This window comes from Chrysoperla carnea, chromosome 3, assembly GCF_905475395.1.
Source record: "Chrysoperla carnea chromosome 3, inChrCarn1.1, whole genome shotgun sequence".
Classification (NCBI taxonomy): domain Eukaryota; kingdom Metazoa; phylum Arthropoda; class Insecta; order Neuroptera; family Chrysopidae; genus Chrysoperla; species Chrysoperla carnea.
This window is the reverse complement of record NC_058339.1, coordinates 1,457,981-1,482,044: the sequence shown is the minus strand read 5'-3', so window position 1 is coordinate 1,482,044 and position 24,064 is coordinate 1,457,981. Positions and strand designations below refer to the sequence as shown.

Below are 24,064 nucleotides of genomic sequence, written 5' to 3'. Positions count from 1 at the left end.
GGGTGGATGTTGTAAAAAGTGCTATATTAATAAAAACATCTAAAATTTTGGGTTACTTTAGCATTTTAAACTATTTTGACCTCTTTTTAAAATCTTTTAAGATACATTTATTTCATACACCCCTTCCCCCTTACAGCGCGGGGGTTAAAACTTAAAAATTTTGCTTTAAGCCATATAGACCTCTTTTAAAAATAGTTTTCTCATGCCAAAGCAAAAAACACCCTCCAAAGCCAGTCCATACACCCCCCAAACAATTATTTCCAGAAAGTGTTAAATTTTCCGTTTTTCGCAAAAATATGGATCAAGGAGTCATTTTACGGGTAAGCCACTTATTATAAAATCGAAAGATAATAAAAAATGCTACAATTTAAAAAAAAATTTAACCTCGTAGGACAAAATGGCATAAAATGGCAGCCATTTTAAACAATTCTCTAAATTGGAAATTTTGGCCGAACTATTTAACGGATTTCGCTAAAATTTTAACCGAAAGTTGTAAGTAATAAAACCTACTATTGATATTAGTTTCATTAAAATCAATTGAATATTTTTCAAGTTATAGTCAAATGAACTGTTTTACCATATGTATGTATACATATATATATATATAACTGGGAGGGGAAGGGACGAAACCCCACCAGAAAATTATGAGGAGTAGTTCTTAACATTGACTACAAACCTACCAAATTTGGATATGCACCGATGTCTCCTTTTGCGAATATAAAATAAAAATGATAAAATTTCTGAAAAAAATTTCATTTTTGACGCCATTTTGTTTTTTAAACATGTTGAACCACTCCGGGAAAGTAAAAAATTTCAAAAAATACTTATTTTGATGTGAAAAGAAAAACCCCAAAGTTTCGCTGCTCGAACTTTTAATCCATATAACAGCCTTTTTTTGCTTAGATTTACTCCAGTAATTGATTTTTTCAGATTAGATGAACTCTAATAAACGGAGAATATACCTCTAAATTCGGTCCTAATGCTCCGATTGATTTGAAAATTTGATGGTAAGTAGATAAGACCCTAAGAAACAAAACTTATAGTGGTAGCCCTCCCTTCGAGAGGATGGAAAAAGTTAGAGAAAATGACAATGGGGAGCGATAGCAGGACAAATTCTAAGTAAAAAGTGTCAGTAAAACATATTTCGAAAAGTGTATACATAGATATTCGAAAATACTTCCCGAGCTATTGTCTAATTGGCATACTACGAAACAAAAATTCAGAAAGTATAGCTTATAAATAGAGGAAACAAGTGAAAACAAACAATTGACTGATTTAATTGAAATAGCATGCATAGACAGTGTTAACATGTGAAATAGCTAGGTACATACATACATGTCACACACACATGACTGGTATGTATTATATATACTATACAATGTTCGAACATAATTTACGACCTCACAGATAAACAGTGATGGTTTCAAAAAAATGTTTCAAGCAAAAGTTGTTTATTTTTTATAAGGAACATTCTTAGATTTAAACTTTTGTTCTATAACAGTTAACAAGATGGGTCCTACGGACCTCTGACCAATTGACCTATGTTGCTCATTTACGAACTCGACCTCACTTTTTACATCCTGAACACGCTAGAAAATTGATTTGAATTTCAATTTGATATGTTTTTTCGTTTTTGAGTTATCGTGTTGTCAGACGGACAGACAGACAGACAGGCAGACAGAAAGGCAACCGAAAATGGACTATTTAGGTGATTTTATGAACACCTGTGCCAAAATTTTGTTCACTGCATCAGTATTATTAAGCGTTACTAACTTGGGACTAAACTTAGTATACCATGATACAATTCATATACATGCTATAAAAATACTGCTCATTCGTTTTCGTGAGATATTTGTTGAGATATAGCTGGTTGAAGATAACTGGTTTTTCGCCGGAAACTATTGGAGTCAAATAAAGTCAAATATGTAAAAGGAAAAATTTGACGTTTTTTTGGAAAAGGTATACTGAAGTCATTTGCTCGAAAATTAATAAGTTATATTGAAAAGAAAGTTGCACGCACTTTTTTTTTCTTTTATTCAGCACGAAAGCAGACGAATTTGCCACGATAACTAAAATTATTGCTCGTCGTTTTCAAATTTACATCATTTAAGTTCTGACAATATGCTCAGTTTCATATATTTTTTTCGAGATATTGCAATTTAAATGAAAAAAAAAAAAAAAAATAAATAAATAAATAAATAAAAATCGAAAAAAAAAAAAAAAAACAAAAAAAGTTTGTTTTGTTAAATAATTCGAAAAACAATAAAGTTTTTAAAATTTTTAATGCAATATTTCAACAATAACGCAATGTATGGCCGAAAATTCTAAAACTTTTTGAAAACGTTGAAGTACCGAAATAAAGTAAATTGGAAAGGGGAATTTTAGTTCCCGTGATAAATTCATTAGTTAATGTGTTGAACAAAACATAAAAAAAAGTTCGAGCAACTTTTTGTCAATAATACAATTCTACTTTTCGTGCAAATGACTTGAAACTTTTTTCCTTTTCAGGGTTTTTTATAATACTTTAAAAAGTTTACGATATACTTTCTTTTTTATAAATATCCAGTTTTTCAGTTGTTTGACGTTAAATACTCCGAATTTCACTTTTTTTTCACAAAAGGCACTTTTTGCTTAGGATTCATTCCTCTATCGATTCCTGTTGTCATTTTCAGCATGTATTTCCCCATCCCCTAGAAGGAGTGGTTACCACCCTCTAGGCAAATGCACCACTCGGCATCATATAACTTTAGATCTAGAGTGTCAACAAAGCCTAATTCCAATTGTTCATCAAAGTCAGTGCTATTGGTCAAAATTTAGAGATTTCGTCTTCTTTTTTATGCTCGTTTACTGGAGTAAAAATGATTCTCACCTCAAAAAAGTCATATCACAGAGAATCGAATTTTAAGTCGAAATTATTTTCACGAAGTGAGGGAAGTATTGTATTCGTGAAAGATTCTAACGAAAATATCAATTTCGAATAAAATTGGTGCTTCAGTTAGAAATCTATATTTTATGTAGATTTTAGCGCATATTCAATCTACAAAAATGAATAAAGAAAATAGTAAACATTTTAAAAGACCTTAAACAAGATATAAAACACGTAACTGAAAATCTAAATAGCAAGTTTTTGATTGTTCATTTTGAACGCACTTATTCTTGATTGTAGCTATTTCGTTGTCTGTTGGCGAATCCTGAGCTGATGTGTAAAAACTTTGATCACAATCCGTTTCCAAAAGATATGTTGGTTTAAGTCTGCCAATACTGACGTTTTCATGTTTGATTTTAATTTCAATTGTAAAGTATTTATCGTTACGTTTTATTACCCGGTATGGAAGATTGTATGGAGTTGGAAATGATTTTCACACACTGTCGAAACGAATAAACACAAAATCATTCATTTATTTATGGTTGTATTAGCACTTTTGTATTACATTTTAATGGAGTTGATTGTGGCTTAAAAATTCGAATGTTGTTTCTCAGTTTCATATTGAATGTATGTGGGTCACGCTCGTCGTTATTTGTGAACTTCACAAAAACTCACTTGATAGCCTTAATGATTGTCTCTGTGGGAAATACGTATTTCGTACGTATACGTATTGTACAATACTGTGTACTTGAATTGCCGTCCTCGATCCGTTGTACTTTTACAGGAAGTTCCGTATCTGCTGATCCAAGCTTCATACATGACTTGTGCAACCGGCTGTAATATCGGTAAACAGCGCAGCCTCCAAAATTTTTTACGGAGGTAATCGTCCTATTATGTCAATATTTAAGTGAGTGAATCGTTCGTTTGACATTTATATTCAGAAATTTACGTAGTTCTGCTATAGTATTTGGCAAAGAATACCTGATAATATAATCGACGCGTTCTGGCAGAAACGTGATACGCTTATTATTAACTAAAGAGCCCAGAAAAGGTACTTACTGGAAGGCTTTTGTTCAGGTTGATGGTTAAACCATATTTGCGTATCCAGTAAAAAAAAATATACTACTTACTTAATATTCGCATTATGCGTTCTTGTAAAAAACAACTATTCCCTCTAATTGCCTTCATATTAAATTTCTTCGTACAGATTTCTTCTAGTGTCCTACATTGCCCAATAGCTTAACATTTTCCATCATGTCTACTCATGTCTCAAATACAGCAATTATATTAAATTCATTCTGGTATTGATCCATGTCTTTATTCACGGTTCCGCGATACCGTAGGTGACACTGTGATGGCGGTTGAAGAGGGTATAAACATTTGTCTTTATTGTATAAATAAACAAAAAATCAAAACTATTTTATATCATTTATAAGTCTAGTTCGTAAGTCACTTAGAAGAAATTCCCTTTTTTTGTCTCTTGATTATATTTTCTAACTATATTTTCTATGTCAGATTCACACAAAAAAACCACTTGGTATAAGAATGGTAAAAGGATTGGAAATAAGGATTTTATTAGGATAAAGTAAAATTAACCTGTTTTACTCATTAGTTTAATTACGATAAGAAAAGTTTATTTATGAAAAGTTTCGTATTATTAAGCGGTAAAACTGACCTCTATTATGGGTCGTAATAAATACGGGTTTATTACAATTATATAATATATTATTTGTTAATTAACATCTTTGGCAACAACAAATATCTATCTATGCAAATATTTATGGTTCGTCCGATCAAGGTTGCGTTTTACGCTACTAAGTTCAATCAGGATTGAACATCCCCCCCGCCATAAAATATAGTTTCGAAAGTGAGGGATACGAAAATATAAAAATTAAAAAACCAACCAGAATTCTCAAGTTGTGAAATTAAAAGGATCATTATTCAAGGGAAAAAAACAAACAAAATAGAAAATAAAATAAAAATTGCGAGATTCTATTATTGCGATGGTAGTGGGTAAATTTTTACCACTAATCGTTAGAAGAGTCCTCGTTCCGTGCGAATCGAAACCACTCGAATTATATTGTCCTTACCCGGAAAATTCTCTTCTACAATACCAAGAGGCCATTAAACGGGTGGTACTCGATCTTATTTCAAAATTACTACCATTCCTGGCCTTATTGGAGTGTGGCATTTATAAGAAGACTCTAATTAAATCTTCTATTAAATTACCAACCGTGGCTTTGTTGACAAAGTGGAAGCGTTTTTTAACCGCGATCTAGTAATAGTGATCGAATCTGAAAAAAAAATAAGGTTGACAAAAGGAACGGTCTAGGATGGAGTAGTAGTCTGTGAAAGCGACTACCACTCTATGGACTATATCAGTGAAACGTCAAATTATTTGAAAACAACAAAAAACGCATGTGAGTTTTTATTTCAACACTTAAGTAATTTATTTAAATTGAAATATAAATGTTCTTTTCTGGTTTTTAGAATTGCAAATATGTCGATAAAAAAATTATTAATGTTTAAACATGATATAAAATTAACAAGAAATCACTCTTTTCAAAACAACTTCACACGTCGACATAACCTTACTAATGTGAGTTTTGTTTCTTTATTATTTTCCTTTTTTTTTTGTTTTATTAAAATGTGTGACTCTAATTCGAATTGAACAGTTCCGATTTTGGCGTATACTGTGTAAACTTATTCTTGCGAAGTGAACCAATTCACTATCCCCTGTATTCGACCCGTGACTCGATTTGTTCAAGTATTACCCAGGGCAGAATACAGCGAAGATTTAATTCCGCGAAGTGTAGCGCCGAATTCGAGAAATCAAGACACCCAAAATAGGGCTGTCTAAACTCGTGGTCAGCTACACTTCTAACCGCGGTATTGGTTCACGTACCAAACTAAATCTATTGTTTAACTAAAATCGAATCGGAACTGTTCAATTGCGTATTCTAAAACTACGTATATTAAACCTTTTTGAATTTTTTTTGTAGGTAAATCTCCAATTACTATTAAATACGGATTAAAACAGAAGAAAAATAATAACCGTACCTTAAAAATCTAGGAAAAACCACCATAGGAAACCGAGCGGTACACAGCCAAACAAACAACACCAGCCGTTGATGAAATGTCCAGGTATAATTAATTTGATCGTTATGTAAGTCCACTTCTTTGAAGTTAAACCCAATTATAATTATTTCCAGATTAAATTATTGAAATTCCATCCAGCCTTGTTACTCCACGATCGTATATCTTTAGCACAAATCCGTCGATGTGATATTAAAAAACGTGCTCGCGTAAGCGGGCACAAACGTGTCGTTTTATTAATTTTTAAATAAACTTTATCTCTGATGTATACCATTCAAAGGTGATTTGATTAAGGAGCCCATCTTTAAAATTGACTGAGCTTTTTAGCTCCGTTCTGTGTTCCTACGCCGAACTACGTTGTTTGTTTGTTAAATTTTTATAATTGTGTATGGTGGCTATTCACACGTTAGCGTGTATTTGACGTCCGTTCACACGCTAGCGTGATTTTAATTCAACTTTTTTAATGACTAATTTTGTTAATTTTTGTATTTTATTTTATTTTTTTATTTGTGTGTGTGTTTTAGATTTTGATAGGTTTTTTTTTTTATTTATTTATTTATTTATTTCTATTTTTTTTTTTTTTTTTTTTCTTTTGTAAATATTTCTCTTCGTGTTCGTGTTTTTAATGATTATTACTTCCTCTGTCCCAATCCGTATAATGTTTTTGATCGCGCTTATTACTCTAATTTAAAAGATTTTTAATTACTGTCAACCAAACCTACAATCAAAATACTTTGAACCTTATTGAACGGTTCAGTCTCCCCCACTTTTAGGGAGAAATACTATTGTATTTCGGAATATTATTAATGTTATTAATTGATTTCTTCTCTTTCGATGAACGGCTTCAGGTCCTCGACGTGGGCTTTGTACCTTATTTTAGTTTCTAAGTCTTCGAGGTCGCATGAAACAGGGGTTGTAAAGCGGAGTATTCTCCTGGGTGTCGTCCACTGGGGAATAAATTTTCTGGCCTCGTCGAATTGGGGACCACCGTGGTCTCTCTGTAGCACAATTTGGCCTTCTGTGAAAGGATGTTCTGGTGGACGTTTGGCGTTATGGAAGCGTTTCATTTTGTCATGTGCCTTCGCCAATGACTCTCGGACCTTATCGAGATCTGGTGGGGGATCATCATGGATTATTTCATGCAAATTCCACCGGAGGTCCAATGGAGTTGGAACTGCTCGTCCTAAAAATACCGTCGAGGGGCTGCATTGGATCGATTCGTGGAATTGACTATTATGTGCAAATTGAAAATATGGGAGAAATTGATCCCATTCTTTGTGGGTGTTTGCGTATTGACGTAACATAATAGTCATTCCACTCTTGAGGTCCCTGTGGATTCTTTCGACGAAAGAGTTACTCGACGGTCTATAAGGTGCGCACAGAATGTGTTTGATACCCCATCGAAGGCACATGAGCCTAAATTTCTCGCCTGTAAATGCCTTATGGTTGTCCGTAATGACGTGTCGAGGTAGACCGAAGCGTAACCAGACCTTATTGAGCTTGTCGACGGTGTTAGCCGCCGTAACACGTTTTACGGGAATGGCCTCCAACCATTTCGTGAAGCTATCCGCCACTGTGAGCACATATCGGAACCCGTTTTTAGTCATGACTAAGGGGCCAACGTGATCTATGTGGACCCTCTCCCACGGGTGTTCTGGAGTTTTAGAAGCTAATGGGGCCCCAGGTGCTTTATTGTGTGGTTTACACCGCTGGCATTCCGGACAGGACCTAACATAACCGCGGACCTCCTCAAACAGTCGTGGCCACCAGAAGCGACGGGCAATGGCCCTATAACTTTTTGTAATGCCGGGGTGGTTTGAAGCTATTCCATCGTGGTGATAGTAGAGAAGCATTTGTCTCATAGTTTTAGGTACAGGGATACGTCGCAACCTATTCTTCCCTACAATTTTTAGAAGAAGGGAGTCCCGTAACTCATAGCCTATCACATCATCTCCGGCCCGTAGGCGCTGGATGATGAGCCGTAGCTCAGGATCTTCCTCTTGCTGTCGTTGCAGAGAGGTAAAGGTTTGTGGTACCTCGTCTAAAACTGAAATTTTACCTGTATGTCCGTCTGTCAAATTTTTATGGAAGTTGTCTGTGGGACTTTTCTCGTCGTTAGATATTTTAATTGAAAATAGCCTTGAAAGAGCGTCAGCTACAACATTTGTGGGGCCTTTTATGTGTTCCACGTCAAACTCAAAACGTGAGAGTTTTAGTACCCACCTTCCCACTCGGCCAAGCTGTTTTGGATGGTTCATGACCCAGCTTAGGGCTCCGCTATCGGTGTTGAGTAGAAACCGTGTTCCTAGTAAGTACTGTTTGAATTTCTCCAGGGCCCAGACGACAGCGAGACTCTCCAGTTCGTATGCAGAATATTTAACCTCCGCAGGGGTTAATTTTCTGCTAGCGTACTGGATGGCTCTTTGGCCTCCGTCTAGTTCCTGAAGCAATACAGCAGCAATTGCGACACCTGAAGCATCGGTTTGTACGATGAAGCGTTTTTTAAAATCTGGGAAGGCAAGTACTGGAGCTTCTGTAAGAGCTTGTTTGACCGCGTTGAATGCTTTAATTTGGTCATCTCCGAAGTGGTACACCACGTCCTTTTTTCTGAGTGCGTTCAGCGGGGCAACTATTTCGGCGTAGTTGGGGATGAAACGCGAGAAGAAGGAAGTCATCCCCAAGAAGGATCTCAGTTGCTTAATGTTGCGAGGTATTCGCAGGTCCAACACAGCCGCTACCTTCGACCTATCCAAAGCTACACCTGACGCGGATATTATATGCCCTAGGAATTGAATGCTAGGTAGACATAGTTGCATTTTGTCCGGTCTTACAGTTAAGCCGGTATCTCGTAACCTAGTAAACACTATCTCCAGGTGTTTTAGGTGCTCTTCAAAGCTCGAGCTGTAAATTAAAATGTCGTCGAAGTAAGGGATAACACATTTATAGCGGAGGTCTGCGAAAAACCCGAAGATCAAGCGGTTTAGAGCCATTGGGCTGACACTTAATCCGAAGGGAGTAGTCCGGAACAAGTATTGGCCTGTTGGCGTAGAGAACGCTGTGTATTTTCGGCACCCAGGGGACAGCATTATTTGATAGTAAGCGCTAGTTAAATCGATCACTGAATAGCAGCGTGAGCCACTCAAGCTCTGAAAAACATTCTCCATATTAGGGGAGGGAAAGCCGTCGAAGATAACTTTCGCATTCAGACGCCTATAATCGATACACAGCCTGTTTGAACCATCTTTTTTCTTTATTAAAAAGGCTGGAGCCGAGTATTCACTCCGGCAAGGTTCGATAATGCCTTGCTCCAGGAGGCCGTTGATGTGCTGCTCCATTTCAAGCGCTTTAGGGGGTGAAAGTGGATAGGGTGGGCTCCGTACCGGTATACTGTCCTTTAAACGTATAGTGTACCAATAATCACGAGCACAACCGATTTTGTTGGTGATTGTGTCACTAAAGCGATTCAATAACGTTTCGAGACGGGAAGATTGAGTTTTCGGCAACGTAGGTGATGTGACGATGTTATTTATTGTACAGATTGTCCCTGGACACATGGGGATGGGTTTTTTCGGGTTGAACATGAAGGTCACTAAGCATTTTTCGAAATTTAAAATAGCCTTCATGTGTTTTAAAAGATCAACGCCCATTATTAAACTGAAGGTTAGGCTTGGTATTATGTGAAACGCTGTCTTCCAAGTGAATCCGCCAATTCTGATAGAACATGTCAGTAACTGATGGACATTAGTGACAGTACCATCCGCTAATGTAGTTTGGAGCGTTGTGGTGGAGATCTTGCCTAAACCAAGCTTTACTGTAGTTGTTGCCAGTTTTTTATCACAAAAACTCTGAGTGGCCCCTGAATCCAGAAGGCAATCGTACGTACAAGGTCCTATGGTTACGGGTATTGTAGGTAGGCTAGTGCGTTGAGTACGAATTGATAAAAGTTTGCGGCGTCCCATTAGACAACGATGGGGGGGGGACGAGACGGGGTTTGGTTGATTGTATTGTAATTGGAGATTTCAACTAGTTTTTTGTAGGTTTAGACCTACTGGAGTTCTGCTCCATTTGTGCGTACATTACTTGTCTATCCGTTATTTGACGCACCTCTTGAGCTACTAGGTCAAGTATTTCGAATGAATCCGGTACCATCCTAAATTTGCAGATATCATATGTAGCCCTGTTCATGCGAGCCCAAAGAATTGTAATGATCTCCTGCTCACTAAGGTTGGCTCCGATGATTTTAGCTTTGAGTTTAATATCCTCAATGAACGCCGTGAATAATTCCTCTGGACGTTGCCATCTATACAAGTGTTCTGATATGAGCAGGGACCTTTCGGCCGGCGCAAAAAATACATCTAATATCCTGAAGCGAAGGGAGTCCCAGGTGGGATAAGATTGGATATTTGTAGCCCACCATCTTTGAAAATTTCCGTCACAAAACTGGAGGAGATGTGTTAGAAGAGGTTTCTCCTCCAGGACGTGTAACTCTGCGAGCTTTTGGATTTCCTCCAGGAATTTTATTATGTTCGGTTTGCTGGAGCCGTCACACCGAGGGAAGTCTTTGAAGTACGTATCTATGTTTACCTGATACTTAATTTTGTACATGTTATCTCCTAAATTACTATGTGATAAATTTATTAACGACTTATTCGCACTTTGATTGCAGGATTGGCTACATGCTATCTTACTTATGGATTCACATAAATATTTTAATTGGAGATTTACCTCATGAATATCATGCTCGTGTGATGCGTTGAGCCGTGTTTGGGAACGCATAAACTGTATGACTCTTGATGGTGTGACGTCCTCCTCTCCTACTGCTGTTGTTGGCACAGGTTGACCAGTCGGACCTGCATGTGCTGGTGGCGCAAGAACTGGATGAAGTGATGGAGTTGTATTCGATTGCGTAGTTGGCGCATGATTCACATGATACGGATACGTTGGAAGAGTTTGTCCGTACTGTGGAACACTCCCCAACCCATAACCAAAATACTGATGCGGTTGTGCAGGTGGAACCATACCAGGCACAGGATTCAATATCGGTACGTTTCCAGGACTCGTACCAATAGTTGTTTGTGGTACATTTCCAGCCAAAACTGTCGTGGGTAGGGTGGAATTGGCTTTCGACACTGATGGTGCTATTGTCGTAATACCATGAGCACCTGGAATATCTGGCGGAGTAGCGTAACTTGGTGAAGTTGCGTCAACAATGGTACCCAATCCAGCAGTGTTATTTGTTGTAGTTGTTGTGTTGACGACGATTGTTGTCACAACCATTGGAACATCTGCTGATGATGTCGTGTGTTTGTTGGACCGTGTAGTCGGCATCCTCTGGCAGTTCACCTAGACGTTACGCTCGTACGAACAATGAAAAAAAAATTAGTAGTATGTATTTTTTTTTTTGCAAAATTTATTTTAACTTATGAGCCAATAATCCTTTTTTTTTTCTTTTCTAATCCAGACTCGATCAACTACCCTACGCTGTATGCTACCAACTGTGGCATTTATAAGAAGACTTTAATTAAATCTTCTATTAAATTACCAACCGTGGCTTTGTTGACAAAGTGGAAGCGTTTTTTAACCGCGATCTAGTAATAGTGATCGAATCTGAAAAAAAATAAGGTTGACAAAAGGAACGGTCTAGGATGGAGTAGTAGTCTGTGAAAGCGACTACCACTCTATGGACTATATCAGTGAAACGTCAAATTATTTGAAAACAACAAAAAACGCATGTGAGTTTTTATTTCAACACTTAAGGAATTTATTTAAATTGAAATATAAATGTTCTTTCCTGGTTTTTAGAATTGCAAATATGTCGATAAAAAAATTATTAATGTTTAAACATGATATAAAATTAACAAGAAATCACTCTTTTCAAAACAACTTCACACGTCGACATAACATTACTAATGTGAGTTTTGTTTCTTTATTATTTTCCTTTTTTTTTGTTTTATTAAAATGTGTGACTCTAATTCGAATTGAACAGTTCCGATTTTGGCGTATACTGTGTAAACTTATTCTTGCGAAGTGAACCAATTCACTATCCCCTGTATTCGACCCGTGACTCGATTTGTTCAAGTATTACCTAGGGCAGAATACAGCGAAGATTTAATTCCGCGAAGTGTAGCGCCGAATTCGAGAAATCAAGACACCCAAAATAGGGCTGTCTAAACTCGTGGTCAGCTACACTTCTAACCGCGGTATTGGTTCACGTACCAAACTAAATCTATTGTTTAACTAAAATCGAATCGGAACTGTTCAATTGCGTATTCTAAAACTACGTATATTAAACCTTTTTGAATTTTTTTTGTAGGTAAATCTCCAATTACTATTAAATACGGATTAAAACAGAAGAAAAATAATAACCGTACCTTAAAAATCTAGGAAAAACCACCATAGGAAACCGAGCGGTACACAGCCAAACAAACAACACCAGCCGTTGATGAAATGTCCAGGTATAATTAATTTGATCGTTATGTAAGTCCACTTCTTTGAAGTTAAACCCAATTATAATTATTTCCAGATTAAATTATTGAAATTCCATCCAGCCTTGTTACTCCACGATCGTATATCTTTAGCACAAATCCGTCGATGTGATATTAAAAAACGTGCTCGCGTAAGCGGGCACAAACGTGTCGTTTTATTAATTTTTAAATAAACTTTATCTCTGATGTATACCATTCAAAGGTGATTTGATTAAGGAGCCCATCTTTAAAATTGACTGAGCTTTTTAGCTCCGTTCTGTGTTCCTACGCCGAACTACGTTGTTTGTTTGTTAAATTTTTATAATTGTGTATGGTGGCTATTCACACGTTAGCGTGTATTTGACGTCCGTTCACACGCTAGCGTGATTTTAATTCAACTTTTTTAATGACTAATTTTGTTAATTTTTGTATTTTATTTTATTTTTTTATTTGTGTGTGTGTTTTAGATTTTGATAGGTTTTTTTTTTTATTTATTTATTTATTTATTTCTATTTTTTTTTTTTTTTTTTTTCTTTTGTAAATATTTCTCTTCGTGTTCGTGTTTTTAATGATTATTACTTCCTCTGTCCCAATCCGTATAATGTTTTTGATCGCGCTTATTACTCTAATTTAAAAGATTTTTAATTACTGTCAACCAAACCTACAATCAAAATACTTTGAACCTTATTGAACGGTTCAGGAGTTGAGGAAGTGTTCCATTTTTCACTGGTTCTTAGTTGTGAAGTACTCAATGCGCCATTGATGCCAAAAATCTTGTACAATTTTGTTTATTAGCCGAAAGCGGCCAAGTCGATTAAGCGGCTCTGCGGTCAGAGCGGTTATGGGTAGATTTTGTAAGGGACTGAGAGTAAGAAAATGGCTAGGAGTTAAGGCCTGCGGTGCGGTTGGCTCAGAGCTTAGGACACATACAATTCTATAATTCAACAAAGCCTCAATTTGGGTTAGTCAGGTCGCCAGTTCTTCATATGATAAAACGTGCTTGTTCACGGCTTTATATAAATACGTCTTAACTGAACGAACATTACTCTCCCAAATACCACCGAAGTGAGTGCCTGAGGGAGCATTGAACTAAAAATCTATTTTTCGAAGCGCTAGTTCATCCTCTATAGTCCAGTTATACTTATCAGAGACAATTAAATGATACAATTCATCTAAATTGGACTTGGCTCCAACAAAATTAGTCCCTTGATCCAAATAAAGACAATCACATACCCCACGGCGAGCTAAAACGCTTGTAAAAGATGGTTCTTAGACAAAGAACTAGCTAGCAAGTAAAATCAAGAAGACAAATGTACGCAAATAAAGAGACAAATGTACGTCTTTTGCGGATCTTTGCCCTGATTTTCTACTAATATTAAGAAAAATATTAAGAGGTCCAAGGTAATTTACGCCCGTATGATAAAATGCGTTAGACTCATGCTCTCGAGGAGTTGGAAGATCTGCCATAAAGGGAAAATAATTGTTCAGTTTTGATATTACCTAAGTAAAAGTAGCAGTATTGCATGCGGTTGCGTATAACTCCTCTACCAGCGAGAATCCAATACTTCTGCCGAATGAGTGCTGTGGTCAGAAAAGGTCCGGTATGCAAATTCGATCGGTAGTAATGACCAATAAACAAAACTACAAACGGACCCTTTTTCGGAAGAAGTAGAGGATGTTGATCTTCGTGCGTTAATGTGGAGTAAGATAACCATCCCCCCACCCTGAGGAGTCTTTTTTCTAAGAATGATCGCAATTTTCTTAAAGAATAAGAACATTCTTTCCCAAACTTTAACAAATCAATGCCTTAGTTTAGAGATAGTAGTTTTGCCTGTTCTTATACAGAAGCTATAATGTCTTCATACTTTGGTATAGGTTCACGCTTCCTGGTAATTTCATACAGCAGAGAGGTTTCAGAATCTAATGTAGAAATATGCAAAAAATAAATTTGATAAATCTGGTATATTTAATTTTTGCAAGGCCACTATCGCGGTATCGAATTTTTTTACAATTAATTCAAATACGTTGCGGATTCTTAAATTCGAAAATTTGCTATAAATAAACAGAAGTTAAAGTCCGTCTATCCTCATATTTATCAATTAAGGCCTGCCAGATAATTGGATCATTCTCTGATACAGGAGAGATACCTGAACGTATAGCCAGTGCATTTCCTTATCCAATTGGAAAGTGAACTGTTTCGGTGTTGTTTAATTCTAAATTGTCATGAATCATGCTCTTAAAGCATTGATAAAATATAGGCCATTGTGCTATTTCTCCCGAAAATGGGGGTAATTCCAATTTGAGCTTCCTTTTTGGCTGTTAACAAGGTTACCTGTTGTGCATCCTTGCTTGCCGTTTAAGAATACAATAAAAATAACCAAAATGATTGAAAATTCGGAAAATAATAAAATTATTAAATAAAAATTGAATTGTTAACCCAAAATATAACCACTTATTAAAGAATTCAATGCCTAAAGCTTGAAGAAGAAGAGAAAAAAATTAATATTAAAAATGCACAAAATTTTGTTATTAATAACTGATGTTTCCACAAAACTATATTGAAAATTGTTCAATTTTCTATGATTTAATTAGCTGTAAAACTATAAGAAACTAAATTCAGATTTTACAGCTAAAATATTTTTCAGAAATAGCGATATCTAAAAATAAAGTTAATTAAGATTTTAGCGCGAAATTATTTTCCAGAAATGGCGTTATATATAATAAAATTATCGGTCGATAAAAATGGACTGTTCACAAAGGGGCGGGCGGATTCTACAATTTGCGGATTTTTCTAATCAAATATCAGACATAAGGGTTTGCAAAATGCGATGAATTGAAATAATATGAAAATACGCATTAAATTAAAGTTAATTATAACAAAATAAAAACTTACCCAAATCACTAAAAAAAAAAAAACCATGTCAGATTCACACAAAAAAAAACCACTTGATAAGAATGGTAAAAGGATTAGAAATAAGGATTTTATTAAGATAAAGTTAAATTAACTTATAAATATTATCAAAGATAATAAATGAGAACTCTAAGATATTTTGAAATAAAGTAGTCATCATCAGTATGAAATAGCTAATCGTAATTACTCTCATTTTACTCGTTGCTAATTTGGTGGCGGGCTCGCCATCGATATTTTCGTTTACCAACAATGTATACTGTTCAAAGTATCTGTCAAATTGTAGTGTCATTGACGTCAGCCAATCAGCTTCCATCAGGTGACTAGTGCTTGACCAATGAGCACGATCCTTCTGCGCAACGACATTAGAGTATTTTTTGACGTTTAAATTTTGACGTAATAAAAATAATAAATTACAAATCAAACTTAAAATAAAAAATTATAAATAAGTCATGAAAGTAAATAATATTTAATTTTCACAATGTATTTCCAATTTTAGAAATTCAATCTTGATTTTGCAATTTTTATTAAATCTGCATTTGGAATAGGTTCTTTGTCCAACTTCATTGTTTCATTACCCAGTTTTTGAATGTAGATGCTTTCATAAGCATCTAATTCGCTAGGATTGGGTACTGATTTTAAAAGTTTTAGGTTTGATTTGTCAATTTTATGGTCATTTTCGATAATATGAGCGGCTACACATAATTTTTCTATTCTTCCGTATTTTATATGTCCCAAATGTTCTTTAAGTCTTGTAATAATTTGTCTTCTACTTTGACCTACTGACCTCTATTATGGGTAATAATAAATACGGATTTATTACAAATATATAATATATTATTTGTTAATTAATATCTTTAGCAACAACAAATATCTATCTATGCAAATATTTATATTTATAAATTCTCCAGAGCTAAGTAAAAAACATATTTTTTGATTATTTGTTTCATATTCAGTTAAATTGGACAATTCAGAGCAGCTTTTAATTTAAATTACTTGACGCATTTTTATTTAAATATCAAATTATGGAAAAACTATCGAACAGTATTTTAAGTCGGTGGTATAGTTAGATTAATTTCACTGTCTCCCAACTTCCCGGAACTTTGAGGTGGCAAAAAGAATGAAAATGTGATCATTGTATAAGAGTTTATCATTTCTAAACAATGGTTATTCACCCTGCCTTTTCAGTTCATAAGCAAAAGTTATTATACAATATGCCGCATATAAGATGGAGACATCATATTGTAGGTATTTACCAGAATGTCGATTTGAAATTTCGCACAGTCATACCGGGAAATGAGTCACATTTTTTAAGATACTTGACCGAAATCAGAATTGTAAACTCAGCCTACTATAAATTGACAAAAAGGGTAGATTCTTAATACTTTGTCTAGCGTCAGATATGGTTAGAGATATCGAAAAAGCTTTTTGAAAAACTTGCTTGGAACATTTTTTTATACCCCTATACCGATTTGCATGCAAAAATTGTTTTCTCTTTTAATTTTATCATTATTTTGGTGTTAGTTACCTGGATATATATCAGGGTAAAATTCGATACAAGATATGCTTTTGCGCAGGTACAGGTTCTGTGTGGATATTCTTTCACTCTCGGTAATCTCTCTGACAGGGTACCCAGTCACCGCCATATTGATTATTTGCAGTGATGTGCCGACTCTGACTTTGGCCGACTAACCGATTAGTCGGTTGTGAAAAGGCCGACTAGTCGGCCAAGCCGTTCAGTGTTTCGACGGAAGGCGCTAATCTCCGTGGCACTTTCATTAAAGTTTTTGGCGCAACAGAGAAAAAAAATTAAAAATTTAATAATCAACTTAAAATTTTGATAAATTGCTAAGAATTCATGATGAGAAGTCGATGACAAGACAATGTTTAATGCTTGTTTAAAGTCTAAAAATTATGGCTATGCCATATGAACAATTATGTTAATTTACTTATTCTCTCAATAACTTGCATCATTTTCAGACAATATTTAAAATTGTGACTTTTTAACATGTTTAAGAATAATTTCTGAAAATTTCAAGTTAATGATGTTCCTTTTTCTGTAGCACCTGAACAACCTTAAAATGATAGAGCTCAATCACAATTTTTATTAAATCAAAAAGATTCGAAGGTCTCGTGCAAAGATTTCTTGGTGACCGATTGGACAATGATTCCCGTAAAGTCAAATATAATCAGCGCTAAATTATAATTGTTCGTGGTGTGCAGGGAAAAACAGCAAATACTACAAGTTTGAACGAACAATCATATCAAATACCGACATCCAACCCAATATGTAAGACTGTTCTACAATAAAAATGTTAATTAACAATCAAGGTTTTTTTAAATGTAATTCTTCCTATATATATTTTATTGACAAATACATACAAAGTAAGGAGCCGCATAGTGGACGCTTTTCGCTGACTAATCGCCGACGAAAGTCAAACAATTTTTAGTATGCTGAGTTTTAAGTTCAGATTTCGGTTATGTATCAGAAAAATTGCGATCTATCACCCTGTATGGCTGCTAATTTTCAAATCGATAATCCTTTAAATAACGAAAAAATGAGGGCGGCATAAATGCGACACATTCTATATTATTGCTTTTGTGTTTCACACACATTATCTGACATCTAAAATAACATTTATGTCGATAGTTAATCATATTATTCCGAAGTTGCAAAACAAGAAATTTAATATAAATAACAAAATTTTCGTTTTGGTATTTCAAAACTTTAAAAACGCTGTAAATATGTTTCTTTTTCATAAAGTAAATTCTCTTTTGCCTAGAATTGAATATAACCTAAACACTTTTTATAAATGATTGTTGGTGTCCTTTTTCCAAAAATTCATTTGTTTAACTCCTCTGTTGAACTCTTCTGTATTTTTTTATTATGCTATTTTTTTCCCATTTAAATATAAAATGGATATTTATTTCAAAATAAATGTTACCTGTACATATATTATGTTTTTGGGCATAATTGATTCACATTTCAAATTTAAAAAGGGGAATAAAAATATGTACGATAAATATGTGCCAAACATGAACATATGCATGTTTCTATAAAACAATTTAGCAAAAACATATACCTGCAGAAATATGTTACCCACGGGGGTAACAAAAACTATCATAAAAAGCACTATTGCATTTTCACTTTATTTATTAACGAAATGAGATTTACTAATAAAAAAATAGACTAATACTACAGAATGATATGGCTCATTTATTTAATAATTCTCCTTACAAATTTCTGTATAGTACAGACCTGATATCAAACACATTCCAACTTGTATTGCTTAAAAATGTTGATGCTACGAACAAAATTTGGATATAGGTGTCCATAAAATCCCTTTCCCGTTGACCGTTTGAAAATCGGTCCGCCCATTTGTTTGTCTGTCGCCACGATAACACAAAAACGAAAAGAGATATCAAGGTGAGATTTTATAACGTGCTCAGGACGTACAAAGTGAGGTTGAGTTCGTAAATGAGCAACATAGGTCAATTGGGTCTTGTTCGGTAGGACCCATTTTGCAAACCGTTAGAGATAGAAAAAAAGTTTAAATATAAAAAGTATTTGTATGGTTTGTATATAAAGTTTAAATATAAAAAGTATTTATATAATATGGACTGAGTACAATCGTAGGCGTTCCGAAGATCTTACATCGCTTCAAAATCGTTGCAGCTATTATGGGACACTGTCAGGAGCTATCGTAGTGGGGAGGGAGAAGAAATGATATATTATCTTCTCTGTCTCTTGCCATGAGGAGATGGAGCCGTTGTAGCCAACCTTTGACGTATCCTGCAACCTCAAAGTCCTTGACGTCAAATCACTGTTACTGTTATTAAACAGTTCCAAATGGCTCATGGAGTAGGGTCCGGGAATAGGCTAACCTTTTTTGGGGTATCACAATGCATTCTTTGGTCTAACCTATCCATACGTGCATGTATATGGTAGATGTATTATTATTATAACTATCAATCAAATTGTGAATAGCACTTACAACTACTTACTTACTTGCTAACATAGAACAGATAGTAAAGATAGGTATTTGAATGTTGTTGATGAGATGATTCTATGTAAATTATTGTTGATGTTAAGTAGGTACCTATACATGAGAAGTGCATGGAAAATATATCTCATATTCATTATATAGAGTGTGCTGCGTAACTATATTGTCAAAAATGAAAGAATGGTGTATGTAAATACCTTAAGGTAGTACCTACACGAAAGTGATATTCCAAGAATTTCTCAAAACTCAGAATATAAAATATTTAATTCATAATACACTTGCTGTTAAAATTAGAAGATGATTTACCATGCCATACATGAGATATTAGCAATTAAAAGTGACGCAATTTGTACGTGTACATGGGAGAAGTGTATAAAAATACACAAATTTACAAATATTATATTTATTTACCAATGAATGACGTCCACCATCTCTATGAAAAACTAATATAATGTAGAATACTATATTTAGAAAATATATAAATAAAAATAAAAATTATTTACCATATAGTTTCGATAAAAAACTTAAATAAATAACTCGTTTTAGCGATGATTTTTGTGGAAAGCATATAAAAACTAATGGTAAAGATAGATATCAAAGTATGTGTGTGTATACGTATAGAATATATAATTGTGAGTAACTACAGTCTTTTGAAAATAATATATGGTATATGTATAATAGTCATAGCACAGATAATGCACTGAATGATAGTATTAGTCCAAAACTTTTTGACTGGACGGTCGCGGAGGAACTACCTTAAACTAAATTTCTAAAGTGATGGGGTAACTAGTATTGAAAGGTAAAGTAGTTATTATTGGCGAAAATTCTAATCTATAAATATATAGGAGACTTTCTATAGATCTATATAGATAGATAGTCACTCATCACGATATCTCTGGAACTATAAGACCTAGAGACTTGAAATTTGGCAGGAATATTCCTTTTGCCAAGTAGAGGTCAGCTAAGAACGGATTTTACGAAATTCTACCCACAAGGGGGGTTGCGGGGGTGGTCATGAATAAAAAATTCATATTTTTAAATTATGGCTTTTAATAGTTCAAAACTTGGTCAGAATGTTTTAAATTACATTTAGAAATTTTTTTAACCTTCGGAGGGTAGAAAGGTGTAGCGAGAAAGTGGGAAGGAAGGAGGGACGGGTGTGAAAGTGTGGAGGGACGGGTGCAAGTGGGGATGTTGCCCAGCAAAGCGGGTATATTTTACGCCACGCAAAGCGGGCGGGTAATAGCTAGTAGTGTATATATTTTAGACTGAGATTTGTAATTATGTTTCTTGTTGGGAACTATAGAAGTGAAATAAAAGCTTGTATATGACACATTATTTTTAAATATTGTATTTTAATTTATAAACATTATATGTTATTTTATATGAACTTCTTAAGGCAGAAAAAAAAGTACAGAGAAATAAATAAAAACTAAACTGGGAATTTCGACAGAATGAAAGTTTGTTACCCACCCGCTTCGTTGGATAACTTCAATTTTAAATACAAAGGTTAATAACAAAGGCTTATAATCTCCATCTTATTTGCCATCATTTATCTCCATTTTGTTCTCAATTTCGTTGGTTTTAATTTATTGTTGCAAAACCCTAATTTTTTTGAAAATTAAAAGTTCCCATAACTCGAAAAATTCTCATAACTCGTTGCTATTTTTCAACATATATTTTTCCACCCCTAAGAAGGGGTCACCAGCCCATGTACAAAATCACCACCATATAAAATGTACAAAATCACCACCATTCAAGGCACCATATAACTTTTGATCTAAAGGGTGAATTAAGCTTAATACCAAATTTTCAGGTCAATCGGAGCTATAGGAAAGAACTTAGAGGCTTAAGCCTCGTTTACTGGACACACAAGATACCTACGTTAAATTTGGTAAGCAGCAAATTAATTTCTAAATAGACTTTGACATCAAGGCCCTGTATAGTACAGTAAAAGGTGGTACAAGAATCGGCTAATTAAGGAGAATGAAATAAACCGGTCACTTTTTGCTAAATTCACTCTCGAAAAACGAAAAAAAATTCTTGAAATTACTTTCGAATAATTTCGAAAAAGAAAACTACATTTTCAAATATCAAAATTTTGTAGTAATTTTCGAGAATTGAAAAAAAAAATGCTTTGAAAACCAAATAAATTAATTGAATTTTTTTAAACTCTTATAATTTATTAAAAAATAATCCAAGCACTGATATTCAATACTTTTTATACGATATTTCAGCAATGAACTCAGTCAAATGTTTGTTTCACTTGCTTTTTTTGTTATATATTAGAAAAAAACCAACACACTTATGGCGGACATTTATTTGCTTTTTGAAAGTATTTTCTAGAATTTGTTTTGGTTTTCCGATTATGTTCAACAAGATCAACAGTTGAAGCTATCTGAAAATTTTCAACTCCTTGTCTATTATTATTTTTTGAGAAAATTCCAATGCTTTTTCCTAATTTGCGTCTCACGGGTATAAGTGATGTTAAAAAAAAAAAAAAATTTCTGGCAAAAGTTGTTGTATTTTTTAAATTTAAACTTTTATTCTATCCCTCACGATATAGAAGATGAGCACTGCGCACCTAGGTCCCAATTGACCTACGTTTCTCATTTACGAGCTCAGGCTCACTTTTTAAGTCATGAGCATACTATCGAATTTTCAGCTTGATATCTTTTTTCTTTTTTAAGCTATCGTGTCCACGGATAGACACACAGACAGACAACTAGAGTTGGACTCTTTAGGTGATTTTATAAAATCTCCATCCCATCCATATTTTTTAACTTTGAAAACTTGGGTCAAAAGTAACCATATTTTGATAAATATTATATATATACAGAGTCATTGGTTTATATTTTAAATTGGTTTATTCTATTGAAAATGTGTTTTTGGTGTTTGTTGGTACCTACCAATTTGCAATCAATACATATACTACATAATCCAGTAAAACGGTGCACAAAAAGGGGTCGAAGTGGAAAGTTTTGGTGTAATTGTTTTGATTGGTTTATTTTATGTTTCTTGGGGTGCTGAATAATGGTTTCCACGCAAGAGAGTGCCGAAATATGGGAGAAATCGGTAATTTTTGGAAAAAAACAAAAAATAATGAATGAATGAATTCAATTTTCTGTTTAAGTGCAGCGCCAAAGACTTTATCTGCAGCGCCTCGCCTTTCGACGTTAAGGCAAAGACAGTTCGGTTCGACTAGGCTGACTTTAGGGGTTACGTGTCAAGGACACGTCTTTATGCCAATGCGTATACAATACAACCCTTGTGAAAAAAAAACAATCCTGGAACTCTCTTATAGCTCTCACAATCTCTTTAATATGAGGGCCAGCTTTCTTTTTTTCATTAACCTCGGGCCTACTGTACAGACTTTTTGAACATTTATCATGGTATGGACAATCAGCAGCCACCATATCTGTTATCGGCTGGATCCTCTTGATAACTGCTGCACCGACATCATCTCCGTAGTTGAGCCCGTTTCATTACTGTATCTTTCATCTCAATTTTCATCACCTGATGTACCAAATTACGTTTGAGGCAGTCGTTGATGTGACCTTGTGTAATTTTCAGATATACGTGTTCGACAGTCAAAACAATCTGTTTTGAATTAAAAGTCAGAGAATGATCTTAGTTTTCCAGAAGATGTGCTTGGTTGAGCAGCCTTCTTCAGATAGATAGCTATAATTTTTTAATTTTTCTGTTTTCTGACATGAAACATGTATGTATAAAGATGTTTTACCCGCCAAAACAACTCCCTTCCTATCAATTTTTTACGGGGTTTTTACTAGCATCACGTAATGTTTCTATTCCCTTTTCCTTTACAAGTTTCACTGGACCCTCGCTCAAATGTTTTACACAAATAAAACCCTTATCACTGGACATTGTGAAGAGTTGTTCCCTTGTGGAAATAAATCTGTTCTGGAACTCTGGAGAAAAAAAATATGTGAAGTAAAACTATCTCTGAAAAAGTCTAAAAATATCAAATAGATTGAGACTGGTAAAAAATATTCTGAGTTATCCAAAAATACTTTTTCAGAATTAATCAGAGTTTGTATGAAAATTTAATTATAAAATAAAGTAATAGATAGTAAGACTTTTCTGAATTTTTCAGAATTAATCAGTAAAATTTAAAACATCTCACGTTTTCGAAAAATTCATTACTGCAGATTCTAATTTTATCATATTGAGTACTTCTCTTAAAGAATATAACAAATTTGCCAAGAAATTATTTTGAGTTTTTCTGACTTATTTATTAACTCTGAAGAGAAACCAGAGTGATATGTATATTGAATATATGATGTCGATATTTCTATTGTAATTATAATGACCATATATTTAATATAAAAATAAATTATTCTGTACTTTAAGCACCATAATTTAAAAAATGTAAGAAAGCTAAAATATTTTACCGATACCTAAAAGGGCTCGTACAAGTGAATAGATAGGTATTATAAATTAATATTTTTCATATCTATTAAATAAATTGTTGAATATTTTGCAACTAAGTGAATGAATTTTGTTTCATACCTAAAAGAACTGGAATGCTACCCTGCTGAAACCCTTTAACCCGGTGTGTAAGAAGGCTCGTATTAGGTCATACATACTGAATTTTCCTGAAATTTGCCTAATTAATCTATCAAATAATGTTCACCTACATTAAATACTAATGATGATTTCTGTTTTATTTTTTAAATGCTAATTTCTCCCATATTCCGGCACTCTT

At 34.3% G+C, this 24,064-nt stretch overlaps 1 long non-coding RNA gene across 1 annotated transcript; it reads left to right on the top strand.

Moving 5' to 3' along the window:
• The first annotated feature begins 5,358 nt into the window (after positions 1-5,358).
• On the top strand, positions 5,359-6,118 carry LOC123294952. The gene is made up of 3 exons (XR_006535137.1): positions 5,359-5,465; positions 5,869-6,010; positions 6,079-6,118. It is a non-coding gene; the product is annotated as an uncharacterized LOC123294952 (long non-coding RNA).
• The last annotated feature ends 17,946 nt before the right edge of the window (positions 6,119-24,064 follow it).